Below are 18,517 nucleotides of genomic sequence, written 5' to 3' on the forward strand. Positions count from 1 at the left end.
ATAGCTACATTCCTTGAGTCATCTGAATGGTGATGTTTTTACGTTTTATTCTTTGACACTTTCATATGTGTACATAATGAATTTCACTCATTCTCAGCCCCCAGCTGCCCTCTTTCCTCCCTCTCCCATTCCTGGTGAAACCCTTCTTCTTTCTAAAAAGTCCCCCCTACCCACCTATTTTCATGTCTTCTCTTTGTGTGTGACCCACTGAGTTTAAGTCAGGTTGTGTGCACGAGTATGGCTTCCTGGTTATTTACTGGAGTGTGGGGAAATTGTAAGAGGCCACATCACTGAAGAAAGTGACACCTCCCCTCCAGCAGCCAGTAGCTGTCCTGAGTCCCTCAGGAGGGCTAGGGCCTCATGAGCACCTTCTTCCTTCATGATAACATGTTAACTGGCCCCATCTTGTGTAACTAACCACAGCTGCAGGGAGCCTGTGAGTGCAAGAGTCACATCTTATCCAGAGACATCCTTCTGATGCATACCTCCCCATCCTCTGGCCCTTACATTCTTTCCGCTTCCTCTTCCACGATGTTTATCGAGCCTTGGAATGTCGCATTAGGACATATATTGGGAATACCATTTGGGGCTAAGCACCACACTATCATTTGTTCTGGGCACTTTGACCTGTGGGGATGCCCACCCATGACTGCAGTGTCCTTGAGTGTATAGAGATCCTGTAACATTCGGCTTCCCCTTCACTAAGTTTCTCTTCCTCCATCAAGTAACAGTGAAAGCAAACACATCAGGACCTGGGCACGCAGCATCCTCTGCCACCCCTGACAAGGCTCCATCCATCCCAATTAGCAGACGTGCAGCTTCACTGTTTTCTCTTCCTGTACATTTCTTACAAAGTTTATGGTGCTGTTGTTGGCAATTTTTTTTTGAAAACTCCTTTTAGCTTGTTCCAGGATTTCACTAACGAACAGTTTTATAATGTAGCAGTCCAATATCTTCCTGGCATCTTCCACAGACACTGTTGGAATCTGAGCACCTAAAAAATCTCCCTCTTCATACCTGACACTCCATGGCAAAGATGCTCATCAACCTTCTCACATGGGCTTACCTTTCAACTGTCGTGTCTGTGGGGCACAGAGAGTCAGCCTTGCACCCGCCCTCGGTTCCTGCCAGGCCATGTCCCCTCGGTGCCAATCATTTCTCTGCAAATTGGCTCAGCCATCACCCTTATAATATTTGCTCTCCTGTGAAGCAGGCTAGACTTAAGCTCTGTGTTAAGAGCAGAGGGTCAACACCGCAGCTCCTCATGTTGCCTGTGGATGACTCCTCAGGTTCCTGCTCTGCACCATCTCCCAGAGTTCCCTGGTGGGACTGTGCTCCAGGTGGCCTCAGAGGTGATTTTCTTCTTAATAGCACCTGCCTTTCTTCAAGTTGTACATAACAAAACCTACTTCTAATTTGATACTTCCTGAGACAGCTTCCAAAATACAGTATTTTGTTCAGAAATGTCTGCTAGAAAAGCCAAACTAAGTCAATGTGCTGCATAACACATCCTTACTTTCCTTTCCCCTGAGGACACTTACTATGAATGTTAATTTCAGTGACAAGTTCAACTCTATCAAATTCTGTAGACACTCAGCAGGGCATACCTGTGTCACCTGGGTGAGAAGAGCCACCTCAGGAAAGTTTTCTGAAAATGTCACGTAAGCTCAGGCAGGGGATGGCAGGGACGGCTCTCCTCACTCCAGAGCTATCTTGACCTTTCCCTACACTCTTCATACTTGGCACTTCTTTCCAGGAAGATGTTTTAGGGTGTACGTTTGTTTTAGTAGCTCTGTGATTTTTGTCATTCTCTGGAGTCACCGCTGGAGCAGGACAAATGGGGAAATAAAGGCTGAGCAGCTGGTGCTGGTGTCCCAGGGTTTGTGAGTGTGCAACTCACAGTGCCATGAGCAAACATGGTCTTCCTGTTGTTCCCTTTGCACTCTGATAAGTACAGACCCGGGTTCTTTTTCCCCATTAACATTAGGGTGTTTAAATTAAAAATGCATTGATATTCCATACCATATCATGCCAGTCACAATAGCTATCATAAAAAAAAAAAAGACAAGGAATGCTGGCGAGGCAGAGAAACAGCCCTAATACAGTGCCAGAGGGAATGAAAACCACTGTAATCACAATGGACATCAGGAGGGATGTTATAAAAAACACTGAGAATACACTATACCCAGATATACCATTCCTGGCTATAAACCTGGAGGATTCTAAGTCAGTAAGCCACAGAGACACTTACATATCTATCTTATTTGCTGTATTATTCATAACTGCCAAGACATGGAACAAGCCTGAAGGTCCATCAGTTGGTGAATGGACAGGAAAGAAGTGATGCATATAGGTAATAGCAATAGAAGTCCATTCAATTTGTAAAGAAAAATGAAATTATGATATTTGCTAGAAAATTCATGGAACTGGAGATGAATAGTTTATGTGAATTAAGTCAGGCACAGTGGTGGTTTAGATGAGAGTGACCCTCATAGGCTCATATGTTTGAATGCTTGGTCCCCAGGTAGTGGGATTGCTTGGAAAGGATTAGAAAGTGTGGTTATGTTGGAAGAGATATGTCATTGTTGGAGGACATGTTGTCACTGGGGGTGGGCTTTGAGGTTTTAAAAACCCAAGCCAGGTCCAGGGTCTCTACCTGTTACCTGTGAATCAGGATTAAAGGTCTCAGCTACTGCTCCAACATCATGCTTTCTGCTTCCTGCCATGATGATAATAGACCAATCCTCTGAAATTGTAAACAAGCCCCCAATTAAATGCTTTCTTTTATAAGAGGTGACTTGGCCATGGTGTCTCTTCACAGCAATAGAACAGTAACTAAGATATATAGGAAGACAAATATCACATACCTTCTATATACAATCTAGATTTGAAGGTTTATATGCATGTCTCAGAGAGAGAGAGAGAGAGAGAGAGAGAGAGAGAGAGAGAGAGAGGAGAATACATAGAGGAAAATGAGATCTAGAGAGAGTATGATGGTTAATCTCAATGTGAAGAGATCTTTTCATACAGAAGTCAGAATCCTCTTCACAAGGCAAAGACACTGAAAATCCTCTGGGACCCAAGATGGGCTCACGTGCCATCTGACACCACGTGCCTGGCCCTCATTACTCATCCTTCACCTGTGTCAGGTTGTCTGTATCGATGCTGTCACTATGCTCACAGGACTCACACAGAGGGTATGCACAACACTGCATCGCCCATACAAGAACTCTTCCCCGCACGGTTTACACTCATATTTTCCTGCTGCTCGTTTGTCAAGACAGACATTACATAATTCCATTTCCTGCCTCTGTCCTCTCATTCTTCCTCCCCCTTTCCTTTCCTTTTCTGCTTGGTTCCTTTTTCCTCTCCTTCCTTCCCATCTTCCCTTTTCCTCTTTCTCTGGGATTCAGTGTTTTCATCTTTTCAGGGTCTGGTTAAATAAATACAACTTTTCACTTCTCAGGGAAATACTATTTTTTTCAGAAACGACTGCTTCCCTTTTATTAGTCCATAAGTCCAAGAAATGGGAACTGATCTGAATAGAGCCAAGCTGAAGCTGCTGCATGGAACGTGAAATGGCTTCCAAATATCCCCAAACTGTAAAAACCAAAACTCAGGACCTGGTAGCCACCACATTTCCTTATGAGTGGACCAGAGAACTGGAGGTAGATAAGGAGAAACAGGGTCAGGGAAGGATATTCTCCTAGGCTCCAGGCCTAAGGCCAAAGCATAGGCCTATAGTAGGTCTCTAAAGATAGTTGGACATTAGCCCAACAAAAGCACTTTGCTTAAATAGGACTCTGTCACTAACAAATCAACAACTGTTAGATTACTTTGTGGTGGTGTTTTACTTGTACTGAAATGTGATTTTAATTGTATGTTAATAAATAAAGTTGTCTGGGGGTCAGAGCTATTAGAGTCATAGCAAGTGCGTGGCGGCGGTGGCGCACGCCTTTAAGGACCTGGAGGGCGGTACATACAGGCAGTGACGAGGCAGTCACATGTTTGGGTTTACAACCAATGAGAAGGCAGAACAGAAAGACTATAAAGACATACACACAGGAAGTAGGTCCCCTTTCGGAGAGCTCTCCTTGCTGAAGAGGATCGCTGAATCAGGAAGGGTGAGGCTCTTAGCTCTGACCTCTTGGCTTTCTTCTCTGAATTGGCTCTGTGTTTCTTATTTAATAAGACGGTTGGTTACATCTACATTACTTAAACTTACTGCTCATTTCTATTTCTTCTGGGCACTAGTAGGAACCCAGCATTCTGGCTGATGGACTGACTCAAACAAACCTGGTAATGGGAATAACACATCACACCATAACATCCTTGTGGTACCAACTGGGCCTTGACGTCTAATATTTAATGCCTTGCCTCAAAGAAATGTCTAATGAAATAAATGTCAGCAGACAAGGGGCCCACAGAGAACTTGCTTTAGCACAAATGGGTTTTTAAGAAGCTCACAAATATTCTACTAGGCAGCTCCCTTCCTGTGCAGTATAATGCCAAGACTTGTCTTTAACCTCTCTCTCTCTCTCTCTCTCTCTCTCTATCTCTCTCTCTCTCTCTCTCTCACCGTCTCTCCATGTCTCCTCCTCCCTTTGCTCCTCCTCCTTCTCCTCCTTAGTCTACAGAGATAAAACCTACCAATAATTTCCATTTGAAGCTGCTGTTAACACCACATCTTCACATCATTGTTCCCGCCTTTCAACATAGTAAAAAAATAAAAATAAAAACAAAAATTTTCCATTGCCTGACTATTTCGAAAAAAGCTAACTGGCAATGAAAAACCCAGCAGCATTGAGCCATATCCCTTGTGGGAACTTGGTCACATTCCCAAACTCCTTTTCCCAAGAGAACCCTTTGTATCCCTACATTCATAGGATGCCTGACTCGCCATCCCTACAAGCTCAAATCCAACTGCCTTGCCCCTGGCTTGTGCTGTGGCTTCTCAGTGTGTCAGATCCTCTTGTCTTCCATCACTTTAGCCCACTGTAGTCTAACCTGTGATGGTTAGTGGGCCCACATTCCAGGTGGTCTTGTCTCACCTCCTTTGGAGGATCTCTAATGTACAGCACTGGGAAATTCGTATTGCATTCTAGATTAACTCACTTGAAGAGAGAATTAGTGACACTAAAGATTAGTGGAAATGACATTTAAGTGTAGCCACAATTGTTATATGTCATGCCAACCCATACTAGATCCAAAATTCTTGAAATTCACTGGGTCATCCTTGGCCACACCCAACCTTGTTGCATCTTAGTTTGAGCCATCGAAGGCAGGTAAGACACAAAGCAGGTTCTAGTAGGTAATGTCAAAGTTATTGGTGCAAAAATTATATTTATTAAGAAATTCTACCCTAATTGAGCTTTTCAATACTTGGAATCTCTTTCCAATGCCCCTCACACAATCCCTCTTTCTGAGCCTAGGGACAATAGAATTCCAAATTCAGAGCTTAAGGACAGGACTTCAAGAAACTAATCCTTAAAACAGAATTGGTCTTACAACATAAGCCACATCAAAGTTTAACTAGTATCATTTTTTAAATAGTACATAGAATAATGGTATATTTTATAAACAATGGCATTTTTAATTCAGTGAAATATAGGAACTAGTTAATTCTTCCAGAGTTCCAAGACTTCTGGGAAAAGGTTAACTCTGTAATGTGTTCAATTCACTCCTCAGTAGCTTTTCCCAAAATTGGCAGGAATTACATTCTGTTCATCATCCACAGCACTGGGAGGGTCTTAGAAGTCACTGAACCCTATGTTCCCTAAGGATGTTCCTTCATGTTAGAAGCTTGCTAAATAGTCTCTCTCAGGTTAGGTAAAATCCCAGCATGAAGCATGGATGGGGGAGGGGACCCAGGGCCACTCCTCCAGGTATGGAGTTATTTGCAGGTGATAATTTCTAATGGGGGAGGAGTCACTTTTCTTTGGGGGCTGTGGGCCCTGGTAGGTTGCCAATGTTGCAGTGGATGGCCCCGCCCCTGTGAGCATACAGGGAGCACTAATTGGACTCAGTGTATTATCAAAAAATGAAAATAAAAATAAAAGACTTGAAGTTGGGAAGTAGATGTGTTGGGAGGTGAAGTAATTTGTGGGCAGGCAGTAAGGGTGGATGTGATCAAGATGCATTGTATACAAGCATGAAATTTTCACAACGAACATTTGGGAAACAGCTTCTCAAAGTTTCTCCAGTACTTTTCATGCTTTAGTAGAAACAAACAAGAGATTTACCGGGAGGGTGTTAGGCTTTCACGATGTCTCTCATTGGTTTGACTGGTGCTTCTCCCCTGTGACTGATTTGAAATAGAAGAGGCACTGAGTAAGGCTCCAAGTGATGATTACACAACCAACCCCAAAGCCCCGGCCAGGAGCCAGTGATGTCACAAGAGCAGGCTAGGTCTTCTGATCCAGGTCCAGATCTCCAAGAGGTAGCATTGTTGATTGCATCAATTTTCAATGAAACATACCCAGGTTCCATGGTACGGCTACCTGATGGGCTCCCCTATAAATTTCAAAACTAACAAGTAAGTGGAAGCCAAAGACAACTTTTTGGTAGGAACCAACAGGCAGTGTGAAGTCTTTTCCTGCAGTGTGACATTCAGAGGACCTACCCTTGTTCCTTTGAAGCAGCAGAGCATCTGTTAGAGGATCCAGGCATTTGGGGCCAGTGGGGGATAGAGAGCAGAAACCAATGTACATTCAGAGCCCTCAAAGTGCCAGGTACTATCAGAAGCATGGCTGCCACAGGCTTTGATACTCTTTTCCCTGTGATTATGAAAATATATCCTTATTATATTGCAACATGGCATAATCATTTGCATTTTTATTGTTTTCACTCAAAAGCTCCTAAGTTATTTAGATAAGCACCATTAAGCAAAATTCTAAGTAATTAGTTGTTTTGATGCCTCCTGGTGACAGCAGAGGAACCCAGAGACATTTATTAACAATAGCATTAGTCCCAGGTGGGACGTACCATACACAGAACTTAGTCCCAGTATGACCTCTCATTAAACCCCCAGAAGGAATTAGCTATTTTTCCCTTCCTGTGCCATTTTTCATCAACCAGCCCCAGCCACTTAGGTAGGATCATTATATCATTTACTCTACAAACATACCACAAACCACTGCTAATGCAAAATCCCACAGGGTGGCTAGAACAATCACACCCATCTTCAGAGAACTCAGAACTTCCAATTCAACTACACTCACAGTCAGGACTTCAAATCCAGATGGGAATCTGAGGTCCATTTTTATTCTTCCTTGTGGTGGGTCAAAGACGGATCTGAATGGGCTTCTCTAAGGCTCACCATTGGTCAACAGGATCCACATTTCTCACCCCAGGTGACTCCCAGATTTCCACTGAAACCAGTGCCAAGCCATGGGTGTGGGATGCTTTTGGTAATGGAAAATCTATGGCAAAACATCCATTCTTTCCAGGCAATGACAAATGTTTCTGCCCTCTTAAGTTGACATGGAATGTATCAAAATGAGGAAAGCTTTTAGAGCTTAAAAAATAACCAAAAGGTTTCCTGATTATACACATTCACTCCCACACAAGTACAAATAGGAAAATTAGAAACTAGGATCCACACTTGAGCGAGAACATGCAGTGTTTGTCTTTCTGAGCCCGGGTTAATTCACTTAATGTAATATTTTCCAGGACTTACAAGAGAAGATAAAAAAGAGGCCTTAAGGGAGAGGGGAGGGGAGAGTAATGGAGCACATGTGATTTCCAAGAAGCTGGTACAGGGGGTGCAAGGGTTTAAGCAGGATAGACAAGGAGAAGGGGATGGCTGGATGGGGAGAGTCAACCAAAATGAAGTAGGTATGAAAGCACCACAAAGAAACAGGCTACTCTGTAAGCTAATGCAAAGAGAAAGAGAAAGAGAAGGCATGAAGGATGGGTGGGGATGGGGGGAGGATCTGAGAGAAGATGGGGGAGGGGAAACCATGGTCAGAATATATTGTGTGAATTTAATAAAAAAAAATTACAGAGAGGGGAGAAAGGGAAGAAGAGGGAAATGACTTAAAGGAAGATTTATATGCAGAACTGAATGGCTTTATCTCATGTGTTTTTAGAAAACAGGTCTTTGAGGGAACCAGCCTGTGAGGCAGACAGGAAGAGTCTCAGCTGGTTTTCCTGTTTTCTAGTGTGACTAGTCCTGGTGAATCCTCTGACCCTCGGGCTGACCAGCTGCTGCCTGTCACAAAAGTTGAAACCCAAGGACCCCTGAAATTCCAGCTCAGGACCTCAGCCTCCGCTCACCTGCCTTGTTCCTCTAAGGCAGGCTCTTTTCACCGGGGATATCCTGCTTAGCACTCTCTCCCATCCTTAGCAAAAGCCAGCTCACATGAGACTTTAAATAGGAGCTCCTGTTACTTACCAGCGCTTTGCTAACAGATGATTTCCAAAGCGTAGACATGGGAGAGCGCTCTCCCTGGTGTTGCCTGCTGAGACTCGGCCCCCCAAGATTGTAAGTGTTAGAAGTACATGTGTGCCTTCCTTCTGACTCCTGAAGCTTCACGCAGCGCACCTGCTGTGAGAGCTCAGCAAAGCAGCAACTCCCTGGAAATATCCCCACACAATCATCTCAGTCTCTGCAGCACCATATTGCCTGCTTCCCCAACCACACGGAAACAGAAGAAGTACCACATTTCGGGGTCAGCATGTCAGAGGAACAAAATATCTTCGAATTTGTCCCTAGTTTCCAACTTGTTCCCATTTCTATATCATTAGAGATCCATGAAAAACAATGTAAGACTCAGTGCTGGCTCTCTCAACAAAATAAAACACGTGGCTTTTTTCGTTTCCACTGTAGATGGGCTTTACTTACACTGAAATTCTACCTGCTCTTTCGGGGGGGGGGGGGGGGCATGTTACTGACAGAAAGTACCATGGAGACTCAGAAAGAAAGGTTTCATCAGGTGGGACTGACTCAGGTATGCCAAAGCCATGCCACTCTGATTCAAATTGCCCGCCTGAAGCCTGTAAGGCAAGCGGGGAAACCAGAAGATAAGTCAAGATTGCATCTCTAGATCACATGGAAACCCAACAAAGAGACCACAGGAAACAAGGGAGGCAGCAACTTCCAGGTGAGGAGAACATGAAAACACTTAGCAAATAAGTATCCTGTCAGGAGACAGAAACACCAACCCGAGGCTGGTGACGCTTGGAAACCAGGAGGTAATGCAGAAAAATGCCAGGACCTCCACTGCTTTTCCATGTCTCCAGCCCAGTGACCCCACTGCCCTTCCAATAACTCCAGATGGGCTCTACCCACACTATCTTTCTCTTTGCTGTTAATAAGTGCCAGAGGCAATTCTTCCCTGCTCTCCCAGGATTCTCCTCTGGGTGCTGATAAAGGATTGAGATTTCCAAGTTCCACTGTCTCACTTGAGCAGTATTACTCTTTTCTACTGGCAATAAGGACAAGATAGATGAACTTGGAGGATTTCTTGATGGAACGGTTTACACACGCCCCGCTGTTGACAAAATCATCATAGCTGTCACTTTGCACCTCTCTGCCAGCTGTGTAATTAGTGTCGTTTCCAGTAAGTCACGGAAATATAGATGAGCATGGAGGATACAGCACAAAACTGCATAAATGTGAATATTTTATGGCACCTCGGGAGAGTTGGTACTCGCATCTGACAGAGACTTGGCACGTGCTTCCAGCGCATCTTCAGCACTCTCACCCATACCAAGCCCACCATCTTCTGATACACTTTTAGGAAGATGTGTTGGGGTGGGTGTTTCTGAAGGCATGTGGCGGGGGGCACGCTCTGTTTGGAACTCATTTGAAAACGCATTAAATTGTTAGCATATTTCTATGGTTAGGGCATGTAACTTTATGTCTTTACTTTCCTAAATAGAGCATAATTTCAAAAGACCAAAACTAAACAATACAATTTATACCCAAGTGCTTCTGAACCATGCACATTTGACTGCCTTCTCTTGCAGATCTTCCCCTTTCTGTGTCTGAGACTGTGTAAAAGGACTATTAATATTTGTTAAATATATAACAAAAATATAATTAAGTAGTAGCTGTGTTAGCTCTGGTAAAGATAAGATAGAAATGGAAAAATATTAGCTAAAGCCATGGTGTTGTATATTCAGCCATCTGTGACCACTCCCAAAGCCAGGAGCATCTATACCCCCAACCTGACAGTGTGCTCAAGAAAGAGTTGCTCGTGCCATGAAGGTCAGAAATACCTTCTTAATTGAGGAGGTCATTTACCACAATTTTGACTGTACAGTAATGAGCTGCTGAGTCTTTCATGGCATATCATAAGATCCGTGACAGAGAAGTTTTATCTGGTTCCTTCATAGCTATGATAGTGAGACTCATGGCCACCAATGACACCTACATCCTAACCCATGAAGATGGTGACTAAAGTGCATTGTACACCAGGCAACACAAAACACAAAGCAGTCTTCTCTCTGAGTCCCAAGATCCATAAAGTGTTCTTCCTATTTAAATTCTCCATGTGAATCAATTAGGCTTTTATAGTAATTGTATACTGACATGGGGAAGTTTATAGAAAATGTCAAAAGTAATTAGCTAATCTAAACCTTTACACTCTAAAGCTACACTAAAGATAAAGCCACCTTTTTCTGATTCCGAAATATAGACTTCTGCTTGAGCGATGAGGCTGGGTGAGAAAAGGTTAGAACACTGTCCTGCAAAGATGAAAGTGCCACTGAGAAATTCCTGTGATGGCATTTGTGCTTGGGCACAGTGACTGCCAGTCCAATGTTGAGAATGGTTGACAGGGGCTGTGGGAGAACCAAGTAGGATGTCTTTGCATTAGTACAGCAAGACATGCAATGGATTTTATGGGTAGTGATAATGGGGATGGAGAAAACGGATGAGGTCTAAGGACAGTTGGAAGGATGTACAGACAGTAGCTAGAGACTAGAGAGAGGAAAGAAAAAAATGTTAACGGGGATGCTATATTGTAAATCTCAACAGACTAGATGACAATCATTCAGGAGAACATGAAATGCTTCGGCTGAATCAGAAATAAACTATGGTTGATGTATGAGTCCTGAGTTGAACTCATGTTTGTAATGAGAAAGTACCCTGGTTGGTTGTTTTGTTTTGTTTTGTTTCGTTTCATTTTGTTTTATCAACTTAACACAAGTTCCAGTCATCTGAGAAGAAGGAACCTCAATTGAGAAAATGCCCCCATCAGATTGGTCTGTAGGAAATTGAAAAGGTATGGGGCCTTTTCTTCATTGATGATTGATGTGGAAAGGTGCATCCCACTGTGAGCATTGCCATTTCTGGGCAGTTGGTCATGGAGTATATAAAAGAAATCAAACTGAGAAAGCCAGCAGGCAACACTCCTCCATGGTCTCTGCTTCAGTTTCTGCCTCCAGTTCTTGCCTTGAATTCCTGTCCTGACTTCTTTCATTGATGGGTTGTGATCTCGAAGATGTAAAATAGAATGAAACTCTTTCCTCCCCAAACTACTTCTGGTCATGGTACTTTATCACAGTGATAGAAATCTAATGAAGATAGAGAGGTTATACAGAACTTCAGTAGATAATAATAAACAGTTGTAGGTGCCAGGGGATTAAAGGAAAAATTTATTTTTTAGAAACAAATTTGGATGCATCAGGTTATGGATGCAGATGGAGGCCATTGAGTATGTCAACATATAAGGTAAACGTGTAGAATTAGGATGAATTTAACATATTTAAAATAAAGAATAAAGAAGACTATGTGTATAGACAAAAGAAGAAGAAAACCAAGAACATTTTAGAGTTATGAGAGTCAATGAGGATGGTGTAAGACAGTGGGTATCACAGGCAGTACCAAATGCTGCTGGGAAATAAAGCAGGGTAGAAGAGTGGGCTCTGGATTTTACAATGGCTATCACCAGGGACTTGAAAGAAATGAGTGAAGAAGGGTTAGTGAAGAAAGGTCAAGTGGAAAGTTGGGGGGGGGGGGGGAATGGGACCAATCAGGAAACCTCTTTCAAGGAATGTGGCTTCAAGAGAGAAGTAACAAACCGGGATGAGAGAGGATCATATTGTGAGGGAAATGTTGGTATGCTTTGTCGGTAGAGAGGATGAGGATGAATCTCCAAGAGGATACCTAGTGTCATGAGGTCCCAAGGAGCTGAGCTGGACCCGGCACCAAGATGGAGCAAGGGACAGATATCAGTGGCAGGATGGGATGCATGTCCACTATCATGACTAATGAGGAAACACAGCCATGGTTCTTGCAGGTGAATTTTTAAACCTAATGGAGGAAAACTGAAGGGTGGAATTACTATCTTTTGGTTTTAATTATTCTGATAACTAGATGAATTCTTAATTTTGAAAAAAAATAAAGAAGAATCATTCCAGCATTTATGTCAAATAGCTCCTGGAGTCTCAGATATTATCATTTCAGCATAGATTTGAATTTATAAAACTATAATCCAGCAGTTTACATTAACTAAAAAAGCAATTACAATCTTATCTGATGCTCAAATTAGGGAAGGTCACATTTGTGATTCACAGGGAGCATTCTTAAGGCTCTTTCCATTCTTCCACAAATTCCTCTCTCCCATCACCAGAATCTCTCAATACTGTTGACCCTGCCGGTCAGTCTTCACATTCCTCTCTTCTTCCTTTCTATCATGAGAAAATACTGTAGCTGCAGCAGATCTCCATCATTCCCTGGGACAATGTTCCCTACTATGCATTTTCCACATGCAAAGCTTTGTATCCCACAAGATCCAAAAATGACCTGTGAAATGCACAACTTGACTGAGGCTAGCACAGGATCACGAAGGAAGGACCCAGCTGAGAGTGTTCACACATTATCAAGTTGTGGTCCAGCCTTCTTATCACTAAGACAGAAGATGCCCTTGTAGAATGTGATGTCAGTGTTCAACATTGGCCCAAGATGGCCATCACTATTGGAGGGGACATTTTAAATGCCAACAGCTGCTTCCAAAGCAGCACAGGGTTAAGTGGATAAAAGGGTGATCAATAACTCTGATGAACTGAGCATGACACAGTGAAGTGGCCAATACTAGAAAAGATTTGAATTATTGATTATATATGTCACATGCACATTCTAGGAATGAAATTTCCAGATACTGAAAGATATCAGAAGGGAGGCATAATAGAAACAATAGCATGTGACTCACTGGAGCTGGGAGATTAGACTCTGGGCTAATAAAACTTAGCAAATGCACAAGGAAGTAAGACACATTGCATCTCAACTTCTAGCTACTAAAGGAACTGTTTTGTCATCACACATGAACAAGGACTTTACAGCTACTTCCTTAAAAGTTACAGCTTAAAGTAGTTGTTTAAAAGGGCAAGGGCAAACAACAAGAAAATCTCACACACAAAAAAATCATTTCTTGCTCATGTGAAGCTATTTGTAGATGCAGGAACCCTTGGAAGTGAAGTGGGTGTCTTCCAAGCAGTAGAGAGCCTTCCAGGCTGTCTTGGGCTTTCATTTTCTCTGTTTCAAGACATAATAGGGGGTGAAGAAGGAGGCTGGAGAGTCTTCATGCTAGACATCTCCTCCTCAGAGCTCCTCACCTTCAACTTCCTTTCTCCAGCCTGCTCTGGTACACGGGGCGGGGGGGGGGGGGGAATGTTGTCACCTGCATGTAACCTATGATGAGCTCTGCTGTACTGTGGCTTCTCGTAGTACTTAATCAATGGTATGCACCAGCAGGAGACTTAAGTACACTCAGGGTGCCAATCCTGCACTTGCTTTCTGTTGGATCATGGTGACATGGCTGCATCCTTCATCCTAGGACCACTGAGAGATGGGAGCAATGTGAGTAATGGGAGGTGTCAGTGTGAGCATTTTACAGGCTGATATTCCTCTCTTCCTCTTCTCCACCCCTCCCCTCCCTCTTCTCTATCCCTCCCCTCTTCTCTATCCCTTCTCTCTCCTTCCCCTTCTCCCCCTCCATGTTTCTCCTGTCTTCCTTTTCTCTCCTTCTTCAACTCCTCTCCTCCTCCTTCTCTCCTTCCCACATCCTCCTTTCTCATAGCTACACATTGTCCCTATCTTTTGAAGCCTAGATTCTGTGGTACCTCCGCTGTTGCTAAAGTCTAAAGTGTTCAGAATTTATTACCATGTTACTCCCTCAAAACCCAAGTAGTGGAAACAGAAAGTCAGTCTGGCCCCTGTTCTCTGTGACCACCTGGATTGTCAATGCCTTGCCTTGAAAGAGGCCCATGTCCCTTCCAATCACAGTTATTGACTAGAGTTAGCTACATACCATCCTTGACTACACAGAGACTAAGACCTTCAATCCTTTCAACAGTCTAGGGGAACCAAACAGATTCTCTAACAGTAGAGCCTGGCATTCTATCACAGAGCCGGCCGTGATGTACCATGGTTTCCTTGGTGATGATAGAGGGGCCCTCTGCACTTTCATCATCAGAAAGCAACACACAATCCACCCCACTTCCTTTGAGTGATAATTGCCGGTCCCTGGAGCTCTCCCAAAAGCAGTGATCAAACACGAAATTACCAAATTAACCCCCAAACTGGCAGTCAGATTGAGATCACTGTTTCCTCTGATGTTAAGGAAAATTAACCATTAGCTCTTTAGGAACACAAGCAAGGCAAGTGCAGGCCTCTGCTGTACTGATGGGGTCCCCACAGACAAATGCTGGGACAGCTCCCACCGAGCAACTACACACGTGTCACAGAGGGGCGGAAATACAGTGCTATCTGTCTGTAATACTTTGTCTGCAGAGTGATCACAAAACACAGACACAGCAATCCTGACTAGTTAGTTCTTAATGCCCAGGTATACAAGAGAGGCACAGTGCTACAGTCATGGCTTTGTGTGCCCAGAGATCAGCTGATCTCCCCAATTACAGCCCGTAGCCTCTTCCCTGGCATGTAAACTGAGACTACTAGATCAAGGGTTTTGACCCTGTGACATGTAGATATATCTCATAATAGCTAATAAGATTTGGGGATATACTTGCATGTTTTTTACCGAGAGAATTCACAGGTCTCATAAGAAACACATGCATACTCACGTAAACACACATGCACAAACACACATTTACACATGTGGGTACATGTGTGTACATATGTGTGTAGCACATGCACACACAGTCCTTACCTTGAAAAATCAGTCACAGGCTTGTAAAATGTCACCTGATTCTTTCAGAATTAACATTGATGATCTCATAATATTTCTGGTTAATCTCTTACCTTGGGAGAATATAGCTCACATTCCCAGAAAATGAGATCGTCTCAGGGTAGAGGAAATGTACAATTGGTGCTAAACAGATCTTCACATCTAACTCCATATCCCCCCTTAATTTTTTAATACATCATACCTAGAAGGCCACAGAAACATCTGTTATAAATTATCTTTTCTGTTGGGCCCCTCACATGTTTTATCTTCATGTTCTCCTTTTGTTCCCAGTGATTACAAAATAAGACATAAGCTACGATTTTCTCTAAGTGAAGTTGGAAGACATATTGTAAGCCCTGCAAAACCTCTGAAATGAGATTCCAAATGCCCACTGAAGTAGATGCTAATTGCTCTGCACAAACTCCTGCCCAAAGAAGAAAGGCTTATATGGTTAGGAGAGTCCTTTACTGGGCCACATTCTTGGCCTTGAATGTCCCAAATTACCTCAAGCACCAGCTCTCCGTGTCATTGTCCAGTTGCTTTAATCAAGCACAGGTCTAGCATTGCTAGCATTCTAATTAACTTCTAGACTAATTGTGCATCAAATCCTTGGGAGCACACTGCAGATAATCCTAGCAAAGTCTTAACTTTTCCCAGTCCAACTTCCAGTGTCTACATAGAAACCCATCAGGAAAAGCTTGGGACATCCAAAATTATGGTCAATATTTCCCCATGGAAACAAAGGAAAGGGACAAAAATTTAATTGGAAACAATGATCATTTCCCATTGCTATACATCAGAGGGTAGAAACAATTGAAGATTTCTGTTGTTAAGGATACTTTCCATCTGCCACATTGAGAGTGTATGCGTTGAGGCTGACTCTTACTGTTGTTAGACTGGAGTCGATATGGAGAGTGTCACAGACGTATAGTGCTATTTACTGTTCCCTCAGCCCACAGTAGCCTCAGCAAACATCAGGGATAGGCATGAGGCATCTGCTCTCTGAAGCACAGGTGTCTTCAGGGATAACTCCTTTCTTCCTACATGCTCTGCATTCCACCCCAGCTTCCCTAACATCTGTAAGCCTGGACCCTCCTTTTCTCCCTCCTCCCATTGTTGTCTGACTGCTGCTGTTCTTCCTTGCCCCAGCTTTCACACAACACACTGCTTTTGCACCTAACAAGGGGACTCTCCCCTGTGAAATCATCTACACAGCCTTGTCTCACATGGTCTTCCCATAACTTCCACTTTGGGTTTTAGTCTTTTTATGAGGCCTGGGATTGGTCAGCTAAACTAACACCATGGTTGTGTGTTTCATCACCCCAGTTCTTGCACACCGGAAAAGCAGTGCTGTGAGGAAAACCTAACTATGGCTTCAGCAGCAGGGAGGTCCCACAGGCTGACACATTTCAGATGAGCAGTGTGAACCAGACTCGTCATGATTTTGAACATCAGAGTTGGCTCTTTGTCCTTGTGTCCTTGTGTGGTTGCTACATCACTTTCTGTTTCACTGTTGGAGATGGGTTGTTTGTTTAGAGGTGCTGGGGTTTGAACCCAGGCCATCAAGCATTCCACCACTGAGATGTCCCAGCCCCAGAATACTCTGGTATAACTTGTCAGTCCCAGAATGACTGAGCCCTTTCCTATGGCCTTTGCTTTCCTTGTATATTGCAAGCAGAGGAGTTTTCAGAAATGACCAGTTCCAAACTCACAGTGCCATTGATGACTCTTGTATAAGTACTAAAGCAATGGTTCTCAACCTGTGGGTTGTAACCCTCAGAGGCTGTCTAAGACCATTGGAAAATACAGATATTTATATTACAGTTCATCACAGTATCAAAATTATAATCATAGAGTAGCAATGAAATAATTCTAAGGTTGGAGTCACCACCACACAAGGGACTGTATGAAAGGGTCACAGCATTGGGAAGGTTGAGAACCACTGTAATAAAGGAACATATTGAGTCTGTTCAAAGGACGTGCAGATGTAGGCCATCTCGGTGCTGAAGTGCTTTTGATGATTATGCAAAACAACCCCCAAACATTTTCCCAAGGAGATACTTGAAATTCTAGTAATATATGGGAGAAATCAGTTGTACTGCAGCCAAACAAAACCCACTTGTCTTTCTGTAAACAATCGTTTCTGTTTCTACCAGTTCTCTAAAATCTACATGTTTGTAAGATACTCCAGTCAAAGGCAATCAAGCAGCAAAACTCTTCAGGGCTGGATGACCCCAAAGGGTCTAGTAAGCACACAGTCGCTTCTATTAAACAACACCCCATAATTTTTTCCCCATTTCAAAATTTTCAACTTTGTTCCCAATAAGTCTACCTTGGGGATCATAATACCATCCCCTAAAGTGTGTTGGTAACAGAACTCTTGTTCTCATTACGTTTGCCCTGCTTACGTATGTGGCTACAGGAGTGTTAATCAACCACCTATTTGCTTTGTAAATTGGGAACCATGCAGTCCAGAGCTACTAATAAGGCCACAGAATTAACTTCAATGTGGACGTTTTCCTAAAGAAATTGAATTTCATTTATAAAACTTCTATTATTTGCTGTCCAGAGGCCAGAAAACCAAGCCCAAGAAACATTTTCCAGGAGAAAGTTAGACTGCATCTTCTCCCCCAAGTTCCTTACACCTGCAAAGAGTCTTGTCCTGCTGAGATGTGACCTTTGCTGTCTGCAAGACTGAGACCTGAAGGCAGGTTTTCCAAAGAGTGAATCATTTTCCTTTGTAGTAGCTTGTCATGCCTAATCAGATAAAAGTTTTTACCAGATGTATCCCTCCCTGTATGTTCTTGGTTATACAGTTCAAATGTATTTTGATAAATAAAAAAAAAAGATGGACACATTTCAGAAGAGATGACTCTGGTTAAGAGTATGCCCTGCTCTTCCAGAGGACAGAAGTTCAGTTTTCCACACTCACTCTGGGCAGTTCTTGACCAATTATCACTCCAGATCCAGAGGACCAGATACCCTATTCTGGTCTCCATAGGCACCTGCATCCTCACTCACACACACACATACACACATACACACACACACACACACACACACACACACACACACACACACACTTTAAAAGAACAAATTTTAAAAAGGCAGACATATCTGTACAAACTCATATATTCATTATTAACTCATATATTAACTATTAACTACAAAAAAAGTAAAAAGACCTATTGGTTTGTGAATCTAGAGAGTCAATGAAAATCAATTATCATTTCAAATGTTTTATGTCCCTTTACAAAAGCAGGGTCTGGTTAACAGAATGTTAAAGATAACTCATAAATAAGTAGAAAGGACCAGAGTCTTTGCTCGGGAGCACCCGTGGCTCAAATCCCCTGCTATGACTCTCTTTATGAGATTTAAGG

This window comes from Peromyscus californicus, unplaced genomic scaffold, assembly GCF_007827085.1.
Source record: "Peromyscus californicus insignis strain IS unplaced genomic scaffold, ASM782708v3 Scaffold_18__1_contigs__length_77618521, whole genome shotgun sequence".
Taxonomy (NCBI): domain Eukaryota; kingdom Metazoa; phylum Chordata; class Mammalia; order Rodentia; family Cricetidae; genus Peromyscus; species Peromyscus californicus.